At 49.2% G+C, this 21,732-nt stretch overlaps 1 long non-coding RNA gene across 1 annotated transcript in view; it reads left to right on the top strand.

Annotated features, from left to right (window-relative positions):
- The first annotated feature begins 5,546 nt into the window (after positions 1-5,546).
- Positions 5,547-21,732, top strand: part of LOC311526843 — a 105,097-nt gene continuing 88,911 nt past the window's right edge. Inside the window, exon 1 of the long non-coding RNA XR_014713175.1 lies at positions 5,547-5,639. This is a non-coding gene — a long non-coding RNA (uncharacterized lncRNA). The remainder of the gene's footprint in view (positions 5,640-21,732) is intronic.

Genomic DNA, 21,732 nt, shown 5'->3' with positions numbered 1-21,732 from the left:
GGGGCCGGACGAGTTGCATCCGAGAGTGCTGAAGGAATTGGCGGCTGTGATTGCAGAGCCATTGGCCATTATCTTTGAAAACTCGTGGCGAACCGGGGAAGTCCCGGATGACTGGAAAAAGGCTAATGTAGTGCCAATCTTTAAAAAAGGGAAGAAGAAGGATCCTGGGAGCTACAGGCCAGTCAGCCTCACTTCAGTCCCTGGAAAAATCATGGAGCAGGTCCTCAAAGAATCAATCCTGAACCACTTACACGAGAGGAAAGTGATCAGGAACAGCCAGCATGGATTCACCAAGGGAAGGTCATGCCTGACTAATCTAATCGCCTTTTATGATGAGATTACTGGTTCTGTGGATGAAGGGAAAGCAGTGGATGTATTGTTTCTTGACTTTAGCAAAGCTTTTGACACGGTCTCCCACAGTATTCTTGTCAGCAAGTTAAGGAAGTATGGGCTGGATGAATGCACTACAAGGTGGGTAGAAAGCTGGCTAGATTGTCGGGCTCAACGGGTAGTGATCAATGGCTCCATATCTAGTTGGCAGCCGGTATCAAGTGGAGTACCCCAAGGGTCGGTCCTGGGGCCGGTTTTGTTCAATATCTTCATAAATGATCTGGAGGATGGTGTGGATTGCACTCTCAGCAAATTTGCAGATGATACTAAACTGGGAGGAGTGGTAGATACGCTGGAGGGGAGGGATAGGATACAGAGGGCCCTAGACAAATTGGAGGATTGGGCCAAAAGAAATCTGATGAGGTTCAATAAGGATAAGTGCAGGGTCCTGCACTTAGGACGGAAGAACCCAATGCACAGCTACAGACTAGGGACCGAATGGCTAGGCAGCAGTTCTGCGGAAAAGGACCTAGGGGTGACAGTGGACGAGAAGCTGGATATGAGTCAGCAGTGTGCCCTTGTTGCCAAGAAGGCCAATGGCATTTTGGGATGTATAAGTAGGGGCATAGCGAGCAGATCGAGGGACGTGATCGTTCCCCTCTATTCGACATTGGTGAGGCCTCATCTAGAGTACTGTGTCCAGTTTTGGGCCCCACACTTCAAGAAGGATGTGGATAAATTGGAGAGAGTCCAGCGAAGGGCTACAAAAATGATTAGGGGACTGGAACACATGAGTTATGAGGAGAGGCTGAGGGAGCTGGGATTGTTTAGCCTGCAGAAGAGAAGAATGAGGGGGGATTTGATAGCTGCTTTCAACTACCTGAAAGGGGGTTCCAAAGAGGATGGCTCTAGACTGTTCTCAATGGTAGCAGATGACAGAACGAGGAGTAATGGTCTCAAGTTGCAGTGGGGGAGGTTTAGGTTGGATATTAGGAAAAACTTTTTCACTAAGAGGGTGGTGAAACACTGGAATGCGTTACCTAGGGAGGTGGTAGAATCTCCTTCCTTAGAGGTTTTTAAGGTCAGGCTTGACAAAGCCCTGGCTGGGATGATTTAACTGGGAATTGGTCCTGCTTTGAGCAGGGGGTTGGACTAGATGACCTTCTGGGGTCCCTTCCAACCCTGATATTCTATGATTCTATGATTCTAACCCATACTCAGTGGGACCCCATCCTAAAAGAAACCTTTCTGAAACCCTCTCTTCTGGCTTTCAAACAATCCCCCAACCTCATCATCAGAAGCAAGCTCCCCACAGTCCAGGACCCACCAACTCAAAGCGGCATCAGACCCTGCCAGAACAACAGATGCAAAATCTTCAGGTGTTTGTCCAACGTGTTCTTAAAACCTCCAGGGACGGGATTCTAAAACCTCCCTTGGAAGCCTGTTCCAGAGCTTAACCACCCTGAGAGTTAGAAAGTTTTTCCTAATATCTAACCTAAGTCTCCCTTCTTGCAGATTAAGCCCGTTGCTGCTTGTCCTACCTTCAGTGGACATGGAGAACCATTGATCCCTGTCCTCTCTTTAACAGCCCTTCACAGATTGGAAGGTTACTATATTATTAGGTTCCCCCTCAGTCTTTTTGCAAGACTAAACATGCCCAGTTTTTTTAACCTTTCCTCACAGGTCAGGGTTTCTAAACCATTTATCAATTTTTTGCCATCCTCTGGACTCTCTCCAATTTTCCTAAAGTGCGGCACCCAGAGCTGGACACAGCACTCCCGCTGAGGCCTCACCAGTGTCAAGGAGAGCATCACAATCACCTCCCGTGTCTTACATGAGATACTTCTGTTAATACACCCCACAGTGATATTAGCCTCTTTTGCAACTGGCTCACACTGTTGACATGTATCAGTTTGTGATCCACTAGAACCCCCAGATCCTTCCCCATTGTGTAGCTGTGAATTTGATTTTTCCTTTATAAGTCAAGTACTTTGCACTTGTCTTTACTGAATTTCATATTATTGAATTCAGCTCAATTCTCCAATTTGTCAAAGTTGTTTTGCATTCTAATCCTGTCCTCCAAAGTGCTTACACCCCCTTCCAGCTTGGTGTCACCTGTAAATTTAATAAGCATACTCTCCATTCCATTATGCAAGCCATTAATTAAAATATTCAATAGTACCAGACCCAGGACTGACCCCTGCGGGACCCCACTAGAGAAGCCCAGTTTGAGAGTGAGCCATTGATAACCACTCTTTTGAATATCGTCTTTCAACCAGTTGTGCATCCCCTTATGTGTATTTAATCTAGATGGCATTCCCCTAGTTTGTTTATGAGAATGTCTGGTGGGACTGTGTCCAAAGCCGTCAAGATATATCATGTCTACTGATTCCCCCAAGGTACCGTAGTAAAACGCAGACTGGGAACTAGGACTCCTGGATTCTAATCCCAATGTCCCCAGTGCGTTGTTTGCTCCACATCAAGTCACTTCTTATCATCTTAACTCCGAGTTACACTGCAGCCCAGGGACCTTGGTTGGGATTGGGGCCCCAGTGGACTGTGCACTGTGGGACTCTGTGGGCATGTCCTCGGGAGAAGACAAGTGACAGAGGCAGGGTTGGGGTGGAGGGGACAATCCAGATCTGAACATTTGCATTTTATCTTTTGAAATCACTTAACTAGTGAAAGTCGGCCCCAGCTCCCTGGGTCTGCCGTGCTGCCTTGTGCTTGTTAGCTGGCTGGTGTCTCGGCAGTGCCGGGCACAAAGGGGGGATGTGAAGGAGCCGAGGGGAGCAGCGCAGGGAGGATGGTGTGTGGGGGAGAAAGCCCAGAGGTGCTTGTGTGGCAAACAGAGGAGTGGGCGGGCGAGGCTGGAGCCACTGGCAGAACAGAGGGGATGTGCAGAGGGGTCATGCAATGCAGGGTAATCAGGGAGTGGCAGCACTGTGAGGGGGCGAGTTGGACAAGAAGCTTTCACGTGAGGAGGTACCTTGGGGAGCTGATGGGGGGATGTGGAACAGCGGTGAGCAGACAGTGAACTTGGCAGCAGCATGCTGGATGGACTGGAGGGAGGTGATATGGACGGGGGGCGTCCCAAGAGCAGGTGGTTATGGTGATCAAGGCCTCTCCATGTTTCTTCTCCCTGTCTGTAAATCAGGGCGAGGCACTGGGTGCCTGGGGACACCACCAGGTGGCTGCTGAACATTTTGTGAAAACAAAGCATTAATTTTCTGGATCCAAGATCTTGAGCACCGGTCTGAAGGATTCCGTGATGTGACTGAAGAGACGGCCCCAGGCCTCTCACAGCAGCAGGACGCGAGTGATTTCCTAGGCTGGGGGGGGGGTGAGGGGGGGTGAGACTGGCTACAGCTGGTCTGAAACTGGAATTCCTCTTCCGCAGGAACTTGTGACATTTCAATTTTTTTTCATTCTCAGTTGGAACAAAAACCTAAGTTTTGAAAATTCACAAGCAACACAGATTTCAAAAACCGTTGCGTGAGGGCAATCAAATCCATTCATTGCAATAATGTTGAACCCGTTTATTTTCACAAGGTAAAAACACTTTGTTCGGACATTATTGTTTGGATTCATTGTGTTATGATTTATATATTGTATATTTTAATATTATATACATCATCCATATAATACAGGTAATACTGTAATATAATATAGAAGTATTAAAAATAAACTGAACCAAAGAAGTCGAAACAAAATGTTTTCTTATCAAAATGAAACAAGGACATCAAAACAATTCTTTTCCCTTTTTCCCATAGAAAATTTTGACGAAATCAGCATCTTACAGGGAAATGTTTTTGTTTTGCCGAAACTGAATTTTTTAAACAGAAAACTGTTCCACTGAAAATTTTCAACCAGGTCTAACACTGAGCCCTCAGTTCGGGACAGTGCCATCCAGAAAAATTCAACTAACCTGAGTTCTGCCTATAGCTTGAACAGAACCTTTCTTGCTGCTGGAGATGGTCAAGATAATTCAGCGTATTTGTTTATCTCAGGCTAGATTTTCAGAGGCAAAGGGCACCTCTGTCTCCCATTGGCTTCAGTGGGATTTGTGGAAACTCCACACCTTTGAAGATCAGACCCTCCATGTCTAAATATTCTCTGCACACCCTGACATATCCAGGAGTGCCATTGTTGCATGATCCCATGTTCGTCTGCGGCCAGATTCTGCTGTCGGAGATATGTGAAACACCAGGAGACCGGAGTCAGCACTGGTCTCACTGATACTTTGTGAAATGGTGTGGAAATGCCTCGCTTGCCCAGAGTAACCCCTAGAACTGGGTTTAAAACACAACAACATTTTCATAAACTTTTTTGTGAAAACTTCATCACTCTTCAAAATTTCAAAGTTGGCACCCAGCAAACAGGCTGAAATTTTCATGAAACTGTTCTCCCTTTTGTGTGTGTGTGGGGGGGGACGGTGTCAAAATTCAAAATTTCATTGAAATTTTCAAAAGCATTGATTAACCATAGTTGCTTTGATGTTTCCTCAATGAAGGCCCCCCACCATGGTGTATTTTTCCTTGAGGTTATTTCTGTGATTTGGTTTGGATGAAGTTGGGTTCCAGTCTGTAAAGTGGCTCTGTGTAAACAGCATCTCCTCACCCTACAGGTTCACTCCCTGTATACATCCAGAGTCAGCTCTGCTCACTACTCGTGTGGTTTCTACTGCGTTCACTCTCATAAGCCCTGTAGAGCCAGTGCAGCTAAGACCACGTGAGCTCAATTCCATTCCTCCTTGTGCACATCCACAGAGCTCACACTTGAAAGGCTCCAGTAAAGGCAATGGGATTGTACTGGGATGACTGAGGGCCTTGCTGGGCCCTTGTGCAAGAAGGAAAGACCCAGTTTGTCTCTCAGACAAACTGAGCTTGCAGGGGCTGGCCCTCGGGGAAACAAAAATTGATTCATTTGTACATTTGATCAGAACCAGTAAGAAGCAAGCATGGAACCCCACATAAAACTGCACAGAAACTCAGCGCCAAACCCGGGTTCATTGGCCTTCAGACTAGAATGTCCCTGATGAATGTGTAAGCGTGTTGTGATGAAATTTCCCGGTGTGTTGATGGAATGTTCAGCTGCTGGAATTTCCTGCTCACTGGAGAGTGTGTGTGCAGCCAACTGTCTGTGTGGGTGCAGTGATTCATTGAGTGCAGGAAGACCTTCCCTTATCTTGAAGGAAAGATCAACAGGAAGGAAAACGCTAAGCTTCAGGTTTCGAAGCCCTTGATTCACTGGAACCACGGGTTCAAATCCGAAAGGGTCAAATGAGCCCTTTGTGCATCGGAGACAGGGTGAGTGCCATGTGGTTGATTGCACGGGTTTTCTTTGCTGTGCATGGCTGTTAGAGGTACCATATTACACTGAGAAAGGCAGCATGAACAATTTCATTCATTTTTTGGAAAGAAATAAATTTTTTTTAAAGTTATGTTTTAGTTCAAGAAATGTTGGTCAGTTCCAGGAATTGTTAGAGCCTGTGGAGACGAACGACACTAAAGAAACACAAGCTGCTGCTCTTCTGTTATTACTCTGCTTTTATTTGACATGATTTTTAAAAATTATTTGATAAAACACAGCCAAGGGTGGGTTCTCACCCCTTACCAGACAGCTCCGTGTTCCAGCAACCTCCTGGGAACGTGACAGGAGGAATCTGGACTGCCTAACTTGACTGCACGGCACCTGGAAGGAGAGATGCAGGTTGGTTGGTTTGATCATAGTGTGCTGATTCCCCTTTCACATTGCTCAAGTAGAGATAGCTTTGAGATTGCGTTGCCACTCTCCCAAGGAAGCAAACCTCAACAATCCAGCTCTCACCTGCTCCTGAACAGTGGAAGCTGTGAGTGCAGTAGGGCTTGACAGAATCAGGACTGCAGGATTGGTCCATGCTTCATAAACTTACTTAGCATAACAAATAACCCCTGGGTGTACTGGACTATAAAATGTTATGCGTATTGCCTAGGTCCACTGCTATTCCATAAGATGTTCCAAATTGCTGTGCGTAATAACACGAGTGCAATGTTCTCACGCACTATAGACTGACACCAAACCAAATACCTGGGAATACCACACCTGAATACCCACTCGTCCTCTACATGCATATCTGCCTGTGCACTTATATGCAGAAATGCCCATCTAAGCATGTAAGTTTTCTTTAATTTTTCCCAAGTTTTTTTAGGTCGCTGCAATATTTTACTATGGCATGTAATATTCCTTGCCTAAGATGTTATGTAATGTACTAGCCAGGATATTAGCTGAAATGATGACAAAACCAGACATTCTATATAACAGGATGAAGGATCTGTTATTTATTTATCCCGTCTCTGACACAAGATGCTGGTCATGTGATATCAGACACTTAATAACAATTGGAAAAGCAAAGTTTCTTTCTAAGTGTTACTAGTCCAGCACACGTCTTTCATGCCTTCCATTGGACGCCCTCAGTGCTTCACAAATGCATATGAATCCTCGGATGGGGGTAAGAGTTCATATTCCCACTGTGCCCATGGGGAAACAGAGATTGAGAGTTTAAAGGTCCAAGTCTTCAAAAGTAGCCCCTAATTTTAAGTCTCTCACTTTTTGGGTGCCCAGCTGTAAACACTCCAGTGCCCGATTGCCCACTGGTTTGATTCGTGTGTAACCACTGTTAAGTTATGTTAGTGTAAGGTCAGTGTAACGCAGGGGAGAGTCAGACCCCCGTCCCCACCCCAACCCCAACCCCACCAGGCTTTTCACAAGTGCTGAGCACCCACAACCCAAAGCAACATCAGTGGGAGCCGTAGTACCCCGTCCCGCTGGGAGTCTGCTCAGGTGTCTAACGCTGGGCATGGAGAGTTAGTGGCTATGTTGTCAAATGTGGCTCTCAGTGATTTTTCCAGGAAGTCTGTGCTAGACCTGAGAACAGAGTCCAGATCTGCTGGTGCCCGGTGCTGTGACTTAAGGCACAAGCCCGTCTTTCCAGTTAGACCCGGATAAAAAGTAAACCTGGTGCCCTCATGACTAGCCCCATGTGACATCTGCAGAATCATATGGGAGGGAGACTTTTTTCCATTTTCCAGGTTCCCATCTTCTACGTGCAAGGTTTAATATTCAAAGCAGAATTCAGCAGGAAATAGTTTTGTTCTTGGCTGTGGGTCGTATGTTGCTCCGGGAATGATCACTTTGAGGTATCTTTCTAAATCATATTGTTCCTGCAGGCAACTGCTGCACGGGTGTCGACCAGCCCGTTCACCTGTCAGATTTTGGAATTGCTTTGGGAAAAGATAAGAGAGTTGAATGTTCAGGGAGCTGGAGAGGACAATCTAGAGCTGAGGAAATAATTCCCAGAGCTAATTCTGCTCACCCTGGACGGTATCAGACAGCAAGAGCAGTCACTGACTTCCACTGGGCAACTGGTGGGCGAAGGTGCTGTTCAGAAAGGCTGTAGCCAGGGATCAGGACCGGGTCCCTAGGAGGTAATGTGCATGGTGGCTTTTCTTGTTTTTATGAATTGCCCAGAAGCAGCTTATGCTTTGCTCATTTTTATTCCTTAGCCAAACTTACGTCTGGGCAGGCACTGTCTGTGTCCTTGTTCCTGAATAGGCCATCTCCTGGAGCTGCCCAAATAGGTTGCGTACCTAATCATGGGAATGGTACGTAATTTGCAGGGTGTGCGTTGTTTGCGAGATTTGGCTATTTGAGCCAGGCTGGATAGTTTGGACTGGTAATGCAGGTTGCATGGTATTGCTTTTGCTCTCTAATTAGATGGCTGTAATCCTAGCCACCGCTTTCTGGTATGAAGATATGTTCAAAATTTGCTTTACGAGAACATTCTCTTTTATGTGCTGTTTTCACCGGACATACCTGTTCTCTAGATATTGGCAGAGAGAGAAAGCACAAAGGGCATGGGTGGAACCAGCGCAAATGGGATTTTTGTCAGAATTTTGGCAGGTTCCACCCAGCTGAAGTGAAATCCCAGGGTTGGAGTCTGTGCTGCATTGCTCTGTTTTCACACTGATGTATCTCCGCTGGAGTTAATGGAACTTCCCTGCTATAAGACTGAGGTGACAAAGGGGTGAATCTGGCCCCCAGACTCAGGTCCCGATCTTGCAATAAACCGTGAATAGGCGGCCCACTGCCCCTGTGCGGAACCCCACTGATCTCAACAAAGCTTTGTGTTCTATCCTCTGGCGCTCCCGGCAGGATCCGGCAGGCAGGACCCCAAACTGAGTGCCGTGTTCATAGGGCTGGCCGAGAGCCTTTTCTTCCTGTGAAACATTTTTCTATGAGAATGATTTTTTGGGGGGTGGGGGTGTTAAAAAAAGATTGGCACAAAAATGTTGAGTTTTCATTGGAAAAGCGACAAAACCTGGAAACTTTCAACTCAAAACCAAACACTTTCAGTTTCAAACTGAAAACTTCTCCATTTTGATTTTTCAATGAAAACCTGAATATTTTGGTTAAAAACAAATTTTTAGTGAAAAAAGTTTCAGCTCACAAACCCCATTGTGGGGGGGAGAGGGGGAACGACCCCTTTCAGCTGAAAATATTGTTCTCCATGTTGCAGTTACACAAGGATGTTAAAAATTCTCAGCACCTTCCTGATGTGAATACACAGGACTTTCTGCTTCCGAAAACTGAATCTCCCCCCGGATTGACTTAGCGGCTTTGTTGAACCGTATTCGTGTCCCCGGAGTGTGTAAAGGCAAGGAGTTTGGGCGAAATGCTGCACAACGTACTGCAGGGAGCAGTCTCGGCCTGGCAGCAGGACACAGGCGGTGACCTAATAAGTCATTTCCCTCCCTAATTGCTCTGATTCTGTGATTTAAGGAATTAGACAATATGTGTTTTAGTTGGAACAGGACACTATTACTGAGTAAAGACGTGTGTCATGATCGTATGTCAGGGGAGCGTAAGCGTCTATCAGCAGGCTCCCTGCTCCAGCATTGTGCTCTGCTACATTACTGAAGTGGTAACACACTCAATACTAAAATTACCCATAATAAAGGGCTTGTTGAACTGACGCTCACGGGAAATGGCTGGTACCTACGTTTTGTTTTGTTTTTTCTAATTTACAATCTCAGCCCCCAGTCCAACCAAGGAATGAGCCCCCTCAGCCCCCAGGTCAGTCCATAGCAGGTGAGAGTGGCCCGCCCTGTGAAGGATCAGGCCCTTTTAATCCTTGCACATTATGTCTCTCCTGCATGCATGAGCCATTGGTTCCAGTTTCTCCAGGCAGTTAAATTGTTCTGAACATTATTGGGAAGGTAAATTTTGCCTAAGTTTATAGTATAATTTAGGTACTGACCTAAGTCCTAGATTTAATAATTCTCTAGTGTTTATACTGCTCTGCACCGTGTTCTTAAGTACACCACGAACATTCACTAGTTCATACTGATAACTAAAAGCGGGGGAGGGAATATCTTTTATTGGACCAGCTTCTGTTGGTGAGAGAGAAGCTTTGGAGCTTACCCAGAGCTCTTCGTCAGCTGCTCACCTACCTTGTCTCTCATGTCCTGGGACCCAAACAGCCACACAACACTGCATCCAACAATAGCGAAGGGGCATTGTCCTCATTTTGCAGACTGGGCTGAGTGACTTGGCCAAGGCTACACAGTGTGAGCAGAGCACTGGCACAAAGCCTAGATCTTAGGTGGGAACTGATTGGGATCTAGGACCCTCAGGGGCTCCCTGTACAAGAGTGATCCCCCCCGGTATGGATCAGTAGCAGAGCCAGGACTAGAACCTTTAGCAGTTATGTAACTTATTGTTCATGGGCTTGACTGAATAGCCGAGGAGGTCTGATGTATGTAGGAAAAAAGGTTTTCTGTTCTGTGACAATGACAATTCTATTATACTTCAAAAGGAACCTTGTAATGACTGCTGGCCTTGGGACACTGGCTCACTGCGGTCAGGAGTTTAAAATCCCCCTTTCTTGCGTTCTCAGTGATATTCCTAATCTGCAGCAAGAAATTTGGGCATGACATGTGAGAAGTTGTCTTTTGAAAGAGAGCAATTTTGTTTTCTACTGCATGTGCCCATGTGTACATGGTCACGCGTACACACACACACATGCACAGACGTACACACGCTCTCTCTCCCTTCATGGAAAACCTCTTCAATCTCATCTTGGTGCTTTCAGGGGAGGGAGAGGAGAGCAGACATCGTCCCTCTTGTGTTTGACTAAGTGCATTAAAAATACATCCTGCAGGTGCACTGATTTCCCCCTCCTCCACCAAGTGAAGGAAGGCTTGAATGTCCCTTTTCTTCTCCGGGAGTTAATATATTAACTTATGCAAATGGCATAAGGGCTATTTTGAAGAAAAAACGGGATTCTAATACACTGAGTAATGTGAGGAATTCTGACGGGAGGGAATTAAAATTGTCCATTTTTTCCTCCTAAAATAAATAGACAAGTTAATCTGAAAAAGTGAAGAATACCAAATATTCATCCCATGCACTAGAGTGACTTCATGGGCAAAACTGACAGTTTTATTGTGCGATTCCTTTGCTTGCACTGGAAACGGATGGTTTCCAAGCAACACTTACCAAACAATTAGGGCTTCATGGATAATCAAATTTGTACGGAAACATTCAGTTATGCGATTTAACCGTGATCTCGGCTGGGTGTCGGCACAGTGCTGTGCTGGCGGAAAGAATCCCTGTCTGGGTGGAGTGGCCCTCTCCGTCGAAGGTGTCTGACTCATGCAATTAAGTGCTGCGAGGTTGGGCCCTGAGTGCTCCTTGCTAGATTGACACATGGCTGCTAGCCTCTGCATCGTGAATGTAAGCTACGGTGGGGGGAACCTCTTTGCATCAAAACAAAACGTAACCTGGACAGTAGCTCCAAATTTCTGTCCCATGTCCGGCTCAGGTGAATTAAACCCCCACTGAACTTGACCCTTGAGTTTGCAAAGGCTTGTGCGGGACTTTTCATATACGTGTGCGTGACACGAGAGGGGCTGGGAAGAATTTTAATGTAAATATAATTCTTTCCCTTTTAGCCTTTTGAACTCTTCACTTGTTATCCCCCAGAGATGGTTGTGCGAATAGGGTAATAACCGAACGCTTGGCACAGACGTTAACGCACCACCCAGAATCCTCGCCCCTTAGGGAGGTCAGCATCACGACTTCACTGCGCAGATGTGCACATGGTGCCCCAGCTCCAGGGACAGTGGGCCCAGGGCGAGCCCCTCCACAATGCGCGAGGGGGCTAGAATTTGGCTACCAATGCACAAAGGGCAAGGAGGGGAGGTAACACTGCAGTCGGGTTTATCAGTCCGCATGTGGTGCATCTGCTGAGGCTCTGGCAGAGCCAGGCACCTCCTGTGCACCGGGCAGTACCAAGATGCCTGCACTGCGGGACTGCAGGCTGCAACTATTTTACAGGTGTAGCAAGGGCTGCCCCTCACTGTGTGGCATTAAAATTATAAGCGGTCACTTTAAGTTCTATGGGGTATTCCTAGCCCTGCCGGCAAGGGGGCTCTGTGACTGAAGCATGCAATCTGAGTCTAGCAGCAGTCAGTCTACGAAGAGCCAGCCCACAGCAAGGTTGAGCGAGTTGTGCTGCTTTCTTGTAGGGAGCAGCCTGCATTCTCTCTCTCTGGTTTTGGTTCGTGTGTGTTGAAATCCTGCATCTTAAGAAATAAAGTTATGTGATACTGCAACCTTCCAGAAAGAGCATTTGTGTGTATCTAACTTCTCTGCACATATGCTGTGAACATAACGCTCCCCACTTTCCCTCTGCTCCTCCTTCCTGGGCAGCAGGGCCCCTGACATTGTCCATGGGGAAAGGACAGTGCTCCCCAGTATTCCTCTACCATCTAACTGGCTTAATTTAGCCCTAAACGATTTCCTAAGAGCAAGCCAGAGGCTAGGCTAGAGCTCAGCAGTTCTTGGATTCCAGTCCCAGCCTCTCAGGGCTAGACACCAGCAATGCGCCATAGAGGCATATGCAGGATGCTCGCTCTTCTAGCACTTCAACTACTCTGCATTTTGAACATGTCTTATTCAAGGGTTCCAAGGCTGGACGGGACTATTGTGATCATCTGGCCTGACCTCCTGTGTGACACAGGCCTGAGAACTGCTGTCATTCCCAGAGCAGAGCTGTTAGAAAAACCTCCCACCCTGATTTAAAAATGGTCAGTGATGGAGCATACACCACGGCCCTTGGTAAATTATTTCCATGGTTAATTACTCTCACCTTATTTCTGGTCTGAATTTGCCTAGCTTCAACTTCCAGCCATAGGATCAGATTTGACCTTTCTCTGGTAGATTGAAGCACCCATTATTAAATCTTTGGTCCACATGTGGGTATGCACAGGCTGTGATCAAGTCACCCCTTAACCTTCTCTTTGTTAAGCTAAATAGACTGAGTTCTTTGAGTCTCTATCAGGCAAGTTTTCTAATCCTTTAATCATTCTCCTGGCTCTTCTCCGACCCCTCTCCAGTTTATCAACATCCTTCTTGAATTGTGGGCACCAGAACTAGACACAGTATCTTAGCTGAAGTCACACCAGTGCCAAATACAGAAGTAAAATAAGCACTCTACTCGTATTTGAGATTCCTCTGTTTATTCATCCCAGGATCGAATTAGCTTTTTTGGCTCTTGTCACATTGGAAGCTCATGTTTGCTTGTTTGTGTCATTTGCAACTTTCAGGGATGATTTGGTTTCTTCCAGGGCATTAATAAAAATGTTAAGTAGCGCAGGACCAAGAAATGATCTGGAAACACACCCGCTCAATGATGATTCCCCATCTACAATTGCATTTTGAGACCAGCGAGCCGGTTTTTAATCCAGTCCATGTGTGCCATGTTGAATTTATGTCATTCGAGTTTTTTAATCAAAATGTCATGTGGTACCAGGGCACACACTGAGAGAAGTCTAAGTATACTACATCAACACTAGTACCTTTATCAAGCAAACTTGTGTAAGCAGTATCAGGATGAGCTCCACCCTGACATCTGGTGGTGAGGTGTGGCAAGTTGTGGAAAAGAACTTCAGGGGCCGATCTCATTTGCATAGGCACACCCACCACGCCTAGAATGAGACCATAGCTGCCCAAATGGTCACTTTGGCTGCTGTGGGATCCCCGGTGTCTCTGTTATTGGGGCAGGAAGAATAAATTGTTATTACCCTGATTATGGGAACTGTGCTTGGAACTGTACGTGGCCTTTTGTTATGATGGAGGGACTCACCATCAACTAAGTAGCACTCGCTAGGCAAGGGTCATGGGTTCCAAAACTGTGTGAACGGAGAGAGGCTGGGGACAAGTATTAATACTTGGTGGCATGGGCCCCTTGGTGAGGGCCTTACATGCTGATTGCACTTCCTCCTCTCTCCACTGTGGAATATCAGAGCTAATTTTGATTTCATTAGAAGTCTAGTTATAGGCTGCTGAGCTCACTTTGGGCTGACAGTGCCCCAGCACTGGGGCTCCCCTACTATAAGCTGAGTTCACCTAAGAGCTGAAATCACTGAGTGTTGTGTTAAGTAGTGGGGGAGCCTGAAGATATATTATGGAGCAGTTTGCGGGACGGCTGGTGAAGCAGTTCGACGCGGAGCAGTGTGTGGATGGCAGGAGCTGCTTGTGGGCTGTGGAGCTGAGTGAAGGAGTTCGTGGGGCGGCTGGTGGAGTGGAGCGCAGCTGAGCGAAGGAGTTCGTGGGGCGGCTGGCGGAGCGGAGCTCAGCTGAGCGAAGGAGTTCGTGGGGCGGCTGGTGGAGCGGAGCGCAGCTGAGCGAAGGAGTTCGTGGGGCGGCTGGCGGAGTGGAGCGCAGCTGAGCGAAGGAGTTTGTGGGGCGGCTGGCGGAGTGGAGCGCCGCTATGGAGCTATGGGGCGGTCAGCTTCAGATCACGTAAGGTGCCTCTTACCCCCGTCCCATTTCCACCCAGGTTGGGAGGTAAAGCTCCGCAGATAAACTTTCGAACTCTGGGGCTGCCCTGACCAGGGACAGAGACTTTTGGGGCATTGGACTTTTGGGACTTTGGGTGATTTGGGGTTGCTGGACTCAAGAACCAAAGGGAAAAGGGCATGCCCCAATTTGCCTGGGGTGGGGTTGTTTTTGCTCATGGGTTGTGTTATGAATCCTGTTGGTGGTGTTTCCCCAACATAATGCCACATTGTTTTTCTCTGTTATTAAAAGACTTTTGCTACACTCAGACTATGTGCTTGTGAGAGGGGAAGTATTGCCTCTTGGAGGCGCCCAGCGGGGGTGGTATATATTTGTCCCAGGTCACTGGGTGGGGGCTCGAGCCGGTTTGCATTGTGTTATTGGAATGGAACCCCTAGATATTGAACCCGGCCCTTGTTGCTGCCAACTCTGACGGGCAGAAGGGTTACACTTGTAATCTCCTCCAAAAAAGATATCAAATTAGTTTGACAGGACCTATTTTCCATTAACCCATGTGGATTTGCATTAATGACATTACCCTTCTTTAGTTCTGTATTAATCAATTCCCGCAGCAGCCGCTTCTTTAAGGAGAATCTGGAAGTGGATTGTGTGTCTTGGTGCCTTTACAAATCCTGCTTTCTGCTGGAAGTGATAAAAACAAAATTCAGTGGGAGAATGAGGCTGCCCATTGGGCCTGACTTCACTTGATCTGGCCTGGAAATCTCCTAATGGAGCCTGTCCTCCTGAGGGCTCCAGCCTGCCCTCCAAATCCAAAGAGGCGTGGATAGATTTAGATAAGCAGTCAGGCTGATGGATGTTCATCCCCTGACTCTTCTGTAGGTTTGCCCATCAGTAAACCAGACCCCACCAACTGGGGAAATGTTAGGGTAAATCAGAACAGAGTGGGGCTTGAGCTGAAGCCCTTGACCAAAATACCTCAGAACTTTGGGGCAGTTCGACTCCATGACTGAACCTCCAGGGTGGCCCCTGTCTCTGAAGCCAAAGTCCAAAGCTGAAACCCATTCCCACACTTTGAGAGAATGCAGCTTTAACGGCTGCATTGCCCCTGGGGCCCATTTCCAGGGTTGCCGGCAAGACAGCCTGTTCAGGCAAGACTTTCAGCCCAACTTTGCAGTCCCAGCAGCCCTGTCTGCACAGGGGAAATCTGAGAGGTTTTATCTGTCACAGTGCAGCTCCACCAACGTGGCCAACGGAGGAAGTTATAGTGGAGACAGAGGGTAGGTGCTTTTACCGCGGGTATCCAGAGAGGGTTAGACATCCTGAGCATACAGACCTCTTGCACCTCGTCTCCGCATAACACTGGTGAAGCTGCATCGCTGCAGAAAAACACGTACAAATGTTCCCAGTGCCGGTGCCCCCAGAAGGATCGGGTCATCCGGATGTGATGGCTCATACAGAGAATGACCCTGAATCTTTAGGTAATGGCCCAGCACTGCTTGTTCCTCTGCTATCTGCGTTAAGGATTATCCAGAGCCAGTGAGTTCGTCGGCACTTTCAGCTGGGCTGTTTTTACAAACCCCTGAAGTTCTGAAAGCTCAGAATACGTGAGTCCACCTGCAGCTACAGATGCACCCGGAGCCTCAGCAAGTGCGTTAGCACCAGGGTGTAACTCTTGCTATTTATTCAGCAACTGCAGGGCTGTTGACTGTAAACACATCCTGCCAGTGCTTATTGTGGTGCCAGAATTGGCACATTTTATTGCCAGATGCACCTGTCTGCAGTGTGATTTGTTTCGGCTCCAGGTGAAAAGGGGGTTGGGATCCCAGATGGAAGGAACAAGGAGGCTTTTTGGCTTCCAGGGTTTTGTTGACTTAGCTAGGATGTAACAAACAGGCTTCGTTAAGGCCCGCTAGGAGCTCTTCCATGTGGCTCTAGGGGCTATTGGATTAGGCAGAGATTGGCATGACCTCTTGACAGGACATGCTGGATTAGCCTGTTGTGCGCTGGTTGTCAGTTCGCAGGGCAGAAGTGCTATGACAAGGTCTCTTCTCAGCCACGGCCGAACTGCCCGTCTTCTGTACGGTTCGGTTGCAGGACGCAGGCCCAGCCCAATTTAACGGCCGGCTGAATTGAATCGCGGCGTTTTGTTTCTAGCAGCCACCAGCCACAGACACACACCTCCAAGATTACCCAACTGTTTCGTGGTTACAAGGGTCACTTCACTGTCACGTCCGTTGGCTCTGCGGCCTGCACCACAGGGCGGGTTTCGGAAGTGCCGGCTCTCCCTGGAACCACGTGTTCAGACTGCAGCTGGCTTGGCTCAGCAGATCAGTCCAGTTCAGCGCAGTGTGCTGGGCCCGGCTCCTCCAAACTCCACCCACATTAACCGTGCCCTGGCTCCTTGAGTGGGATTAGGGGCTTACCCCACGGTTTCCCAGCCAGAATTTCCCCTTCCCTGCTATGTGCCAGGCGCCCACACTCACCCCCTCCCCCTCAAACTGGGCCTTGTTCCGTTTCTACCCACCTGCTCCCAGATCACAAATGCTCCCTATGCTGTATTGGGTGTCCCACAATGCCTTTCCCTCTCCCAAAGGACACCGCTGCCCTCCGATGCAGTGAGCTCCGGAGGGATCGGGAGCGCTCATCCTGACAGACGCGGGGCCTGGTTCTCATTTACACGGAAAGCCACATTACACAGCTCCGGTAGAGCGACGGGATCCTGACGAGAGTGTAAACTTTACCTTACACCCCCTACGGTGCCTGAGTGGGGGACAAAAGGGATTCTGTGCGAATGAGAAGCAAGCCAAGAGAAAAGTCACTTTGCAAACCCCACTGAAGTGCAGCCCCTTTGGCCTGTGGCAGGGTAGCAATCTGACAGTGGGGCAGGAAGAGGAGAACAGTGAGGAATCCAGCCTGAAGAGCAGAGGAATTCTTTAATATCGTCACCATGTCCAACGTATCAGTTACCTGGTCGTTAAAGTCCCGATGACCCTCAATAGAACGCTGCTGCCTGCTACAGCCTGGCCTTCCACAGCTGAAGGGTCGTGACGTCTCCCTTCAGCCCCCCAGATATAGGGGAGCCAGCCCGGAGCTCCCAGCGAGCTGGCTCCCCAAGGCAGCCTTGCTTCTGGGACGTGCCTGCGCTCCTGCCAACACCCAGCCCAGCTGACTGAAATTAACCATTCGCCAGAGTCACTCACAGCTAGGTGACATTCACTGGGTGTAGCCTGTGTGGAAGGATATGCAGCCACACGGGGTGCACTGGGGGGAGAGCTTGGTGTAGGCGAGCACAGAAGGCTACACTGGGGTGGGTGGGGGCATGGACCACGCCCAGCTGGTATGGACATGCTCTCAGTCTGCCAGCTGGAACGTGTCTGTGGAGGGGTCCGGGGTGTGGCTGTCATACATCAACCCTGTGCCCTAGGCTGGGAGGCTGGGTTTCATTTCCCCAGCTGGCCTATCCACTCAGGTAAATTCCCCACTGCCCCAGCATCCTTTGCTGCTTGCTGTTTCTGCAGCAGCGGTTCACTCTCCTAGCTGCTTGTGAGGAGATGGGGCAGTGGTGAGTCTGCTGAAAGTGAGCAAAAGCACCCTGATCTACCGTGGTGGGACACTGGCGTAGACGCATAGGGCCATGTCCTGCTCTCGGTTGCACTGGTGGAAGTCTGGAATAATTCCCTTGAACTATACGCAGTTACTTTGGATTTACACCAGTGCAACTCAGAGCAGGATCTGGTCCAGTAACTTTCAAGGAACACCTAATTATATACCGTGCTGACCTGGGTACCAGGTTTACCATACGCCTTATTTCTCTCCCCCACGCCAAGTACATCAAGGACCCATCAGAGATGGGCCTGATCCAGCCCCTGGCACATAGGGAGGTTCTGACCCAGTTCTGGGCCGGTGGGAATTTGCCAGAGTGAAGCTTTTGGAGCTGGGCCCAGAAAGCAGAGTTCAGTAAGATGCAGCGGCGCTTTCCATGGTTGAATGCTCTTCACACATATGGGAGCGGTGTCTGGATGCTACTGGCCAGTGCAGGGGTGAGCAGGCTCCCAAACCTAGGTCATTTGCACCATAAAAGGTGACCTCAGGTCTAACCAAAATGTCTCATTGTCCTTGCACTCGGGGTGGCCGTTCCACCCTGTCATTTCTCCTCTGAACAAAGTCCTTGGATACATCCCACCCCTACCTGCGGTCCACCCACAGCTCAGCATGGGGCTTGCCCCGCTGCATGGGGTCACAGCCCCACTACCCTGTCGGCTGGGGGAGCCTCTGTCAGTGGCTCTGGACTGGAGTGACAGCTGACTTCCCACCATCAATCTTCTCTGCTGACAGAGGGAAGGTGGCCCTCTGTGCAGATGCTAATGGCTATCCACAGAGACAGGAAACAAAGAGGCCAGCTCCTTGTTCCCGACATGCTTTTACTAGCCCAGCGGAGAAGCGCCAGAGGCCCCAAGGGAGGGGAAAGGATTGTAAATGATGGGTCTGTCCAACCTGATACTCTGCTAGGGCATCACTGGAAAGAGGGTGGCTCTTGGGCTGGGAATGTACCTGTGGTCTGGAGCGTAAACGAAACCCTTGGTCCCAGGACATAGCGAAGAGCCTGTGGGTTTGCCCGTGAGCAGCACCAGGCCTGAGTGGCCGGAGCAGCTGGCCCAGGGTCTGCAGACCTGGGCTGCTTCCCAGCCCTGCTGCTGCTTCCCTGCATGCAATGGGGCACGCTGCGGTTGTCTTGGTTTCCCCGCCTGTGGCCCGGGGGAGTTAATCCTCCGCAGTGCAGCAAGGTGGCTGGGTGGAATGTGCGGGACAGTGCAGCGTGTAAGGGGAGCTCAGCCTCCTGTGTCGTGAGGGGCTCTGCGGCTGGGGAGGCTTGGCTGCCTGTGGGATTCAGGCCGCAGTGCAGACACTGGTGTCGGTGGGGACACGCTGTTTAAGAGGCGAGCATGGAGCCCAGGAGCACGGCTCTTGCAGCGGAGAGGGAAGACTGCAGTCGCAAAGGTTAGGTCTGTGTCTGCAGTATTACCCGAACGTCCCCAGGCTTAACTGGAAGGCCACAGGTGCTGCAAGGGAGCAGGCAAGTTCTTATGAGGCTCTCAGGTCACAGAACGCCCCAGGGCACAGATGCTATCCAGGCAGTCAGGACGGGCCCTGGGCTCCTCTTCCCTTGGTGCGCCTGGCCATGTGCCGTGTCAGGAAGAACGCGGTCTGCCCGGACTGCCGGTGGGATTCAGGCCCCATCCCTCCCTCTGTGACATTCGCTACGTACGCCCTGCTATGCGCACAACTCCTGCCCCGCATTAGGGCAGCTTTGTTCTGCTCTGTCAGGGCAAAGGTTCCCTAAAGCCAGTTTACCCAGCCCCTGCTGAGCCACCACACCTATTCCTGCCCTGCTCCCACGCTCTGCTTCTGCCCCGTTAAAACTCCTCCACCTTTGCCCCCTTGACCTACCCGCTGAATGGTGCCTAGAGCAGAGCAGTGTGTGCACTCAGGGGCTCTCGGGGAGCTGGGAGCGTCCCCCTGAGAAATCCGTCCCGACTCCTGAGCATTAAGGAACAGCCCTCTTCAACCGCCCAAGAACTAGTTCCCATTTGTCACCGGTATGCACTGAAACAGCGCTCTCCTGCGGCGGTCCTGGCTTTGTGGGGCTGCCCAAGGAGTTCCTTGGCCTGGGGCAGAGACGAGAGTTGCCCTAGAACTAGGGTGACCAGATGTCCCAATTTTATGGGAACAGTCCCAATATTCAATTTGCTTATATAGGCGCCTATTACCCTCCCACCCGCTGTCCCAATTTTTCATACTTGCTCTCTGGTCACCATACATAGAGCCCTCACATGTCACTTCAAATACCCTGCTGCCCACCACGTGAAACCCGCCCGCTGAACCCGGGCTTTCTGTCAGGGGAGCATCACGGTCCTGCCTCATTCTTCCTTAGCATATGGTACACTGAAAAAACATTCTCTCCTTCTTTCCCCCCACCCCCGGCCATCCTCAGATGCACCAGAGCCCCTGGAGGGTCTGGCTCAGAGCCTGCAGAGTGGTAGCAAAGCAAACAAAGTCTTCCAACCAAAACTGAAGGTTTCTTTCTAAAAGTTATTCTCGCTCAGCCAGAATTTATGGGCTGGACGCAGGAATGGCTGGGTGAGGTTTCCTGGCCTGTGTAATGGAGGAGATGAGACTAAATGATCCTAATGGTCCCTTCTGCCCTTTACTTCCATGGCTCCATGAGTTCCTGTATGAGGATTTAGACCATGCAAAGGGGAGAGGGAATCAGTGGGATATAACTTCAAACCCTAAGGTCTTCGAGTTGATACTTCGTCTCCGTTTCTCCTGCCCTGGAGGCTCTAGTTTTTGCAGCGTGCCAAGTGACACCATATCCTCCGGAGAGGGAGAGGGGTGGCCGGAGAAGAAGATTGGTTTGCAGAAATATTTCATTTCACGGCGTGATAAAGTTCTTTAACAGCTGCAGGAGCAGGAAGAAGCTGCTTGAATATCATGGGGCTTTTGCACCAGCTCAAGTAACGGTTTCTGCTCCACTGCACACAAACGTCGCTACAGGGACATTGTAAAGGAAAGAGGGAAAAAAAGGTTGACGTTTTCTCTTGAAACCGTTTTTCAGTGGAAAATTGTGTGTGTGCGGGGGGGGGATTATATTTAAATTGTTTGCAAAAAGTTTATACTCTCCGTGCAGTATAACTTTTTTCATCAAAAAATGGCCTACCCCCAAAATGAAATATTTCAATTCTAAAATGTCACCATGGTGCTCATGGGAATTGCAGTTGAGTTGTCTCATGTTCCCCACTTTCTTCTCTGGGCCACACTCCTCAGCGAGATTTCAGTTCCCGTGATACACCATGACCATGGGACTCCCCGGAGGCAGGGCTACCCATTGCCAAGAAGGTGAAAATCTTATTTTATGACCAGCTGGAATGTAATTAATGTTTTAAAACTGGAGATGGGCCTGAACAGAAACTCCCAGCTATGAGCAGCCCAAACTTTGGGAGAATTCAGCTACAGACCCAGCTGGTTCTGCTCTCTCCCTACTAGCAGGAAAACAAGTGAAAACGTAGCATCTGAAGTTAACGGCCACGCTCTGCTGTCAGATCATGAAGTGATCAGAGTTTCAGAGCAGCATTCCCATCTCTGAACTACCCTGTCCCCAGACATGACCGTCTCTCCATACTTTTTTCCTGCCAAGCTCGCAGCATGGGGAGAAAGTCGTGCTCCCTAATCCCTGAAACGTTGGCTAAACTGCTCTACAACTGACCTTGAGGGCCTCGTTTTAGTGCATCCACCTGCTGGACCCTGAGCTTGCTGTGTCGTTAGAAGCAAAACACCCACAGGAATCGGTGGGAATTTTCTTGTGTGAAGGGCAGAGACTGCACCACTGGGACGAGCTCAGAATATGTCCCGATAGTCCCCGTTCTCTCTTGTCATTTGTATGTTTGTCTCAAAACCTAAACTTGAATCCTACCCTCCTCGGCTGCACGGTCCATAAGATGTTGTCACGTTCTGCCCAGACTTCTCCGTGGGCCAGGTTCTCGCCTACAGCTGAGTTCT

Source organism: Lepidochelys olivacea, assembly GCF_965140295.1.
Source record: "Lepidochelys olivacea isolate rLepOli2 genome assembly, chromosome: 9".
Classification (NCBI taxonomy): Eukaryota; Metazoa; Chordata; order Testudines; family Cheloniidae; genus Lepidochelys; species Lepidochelys olivacea.
This window is presented reverse-complemented; position numbering and strand designations above follow the sequence as displayed.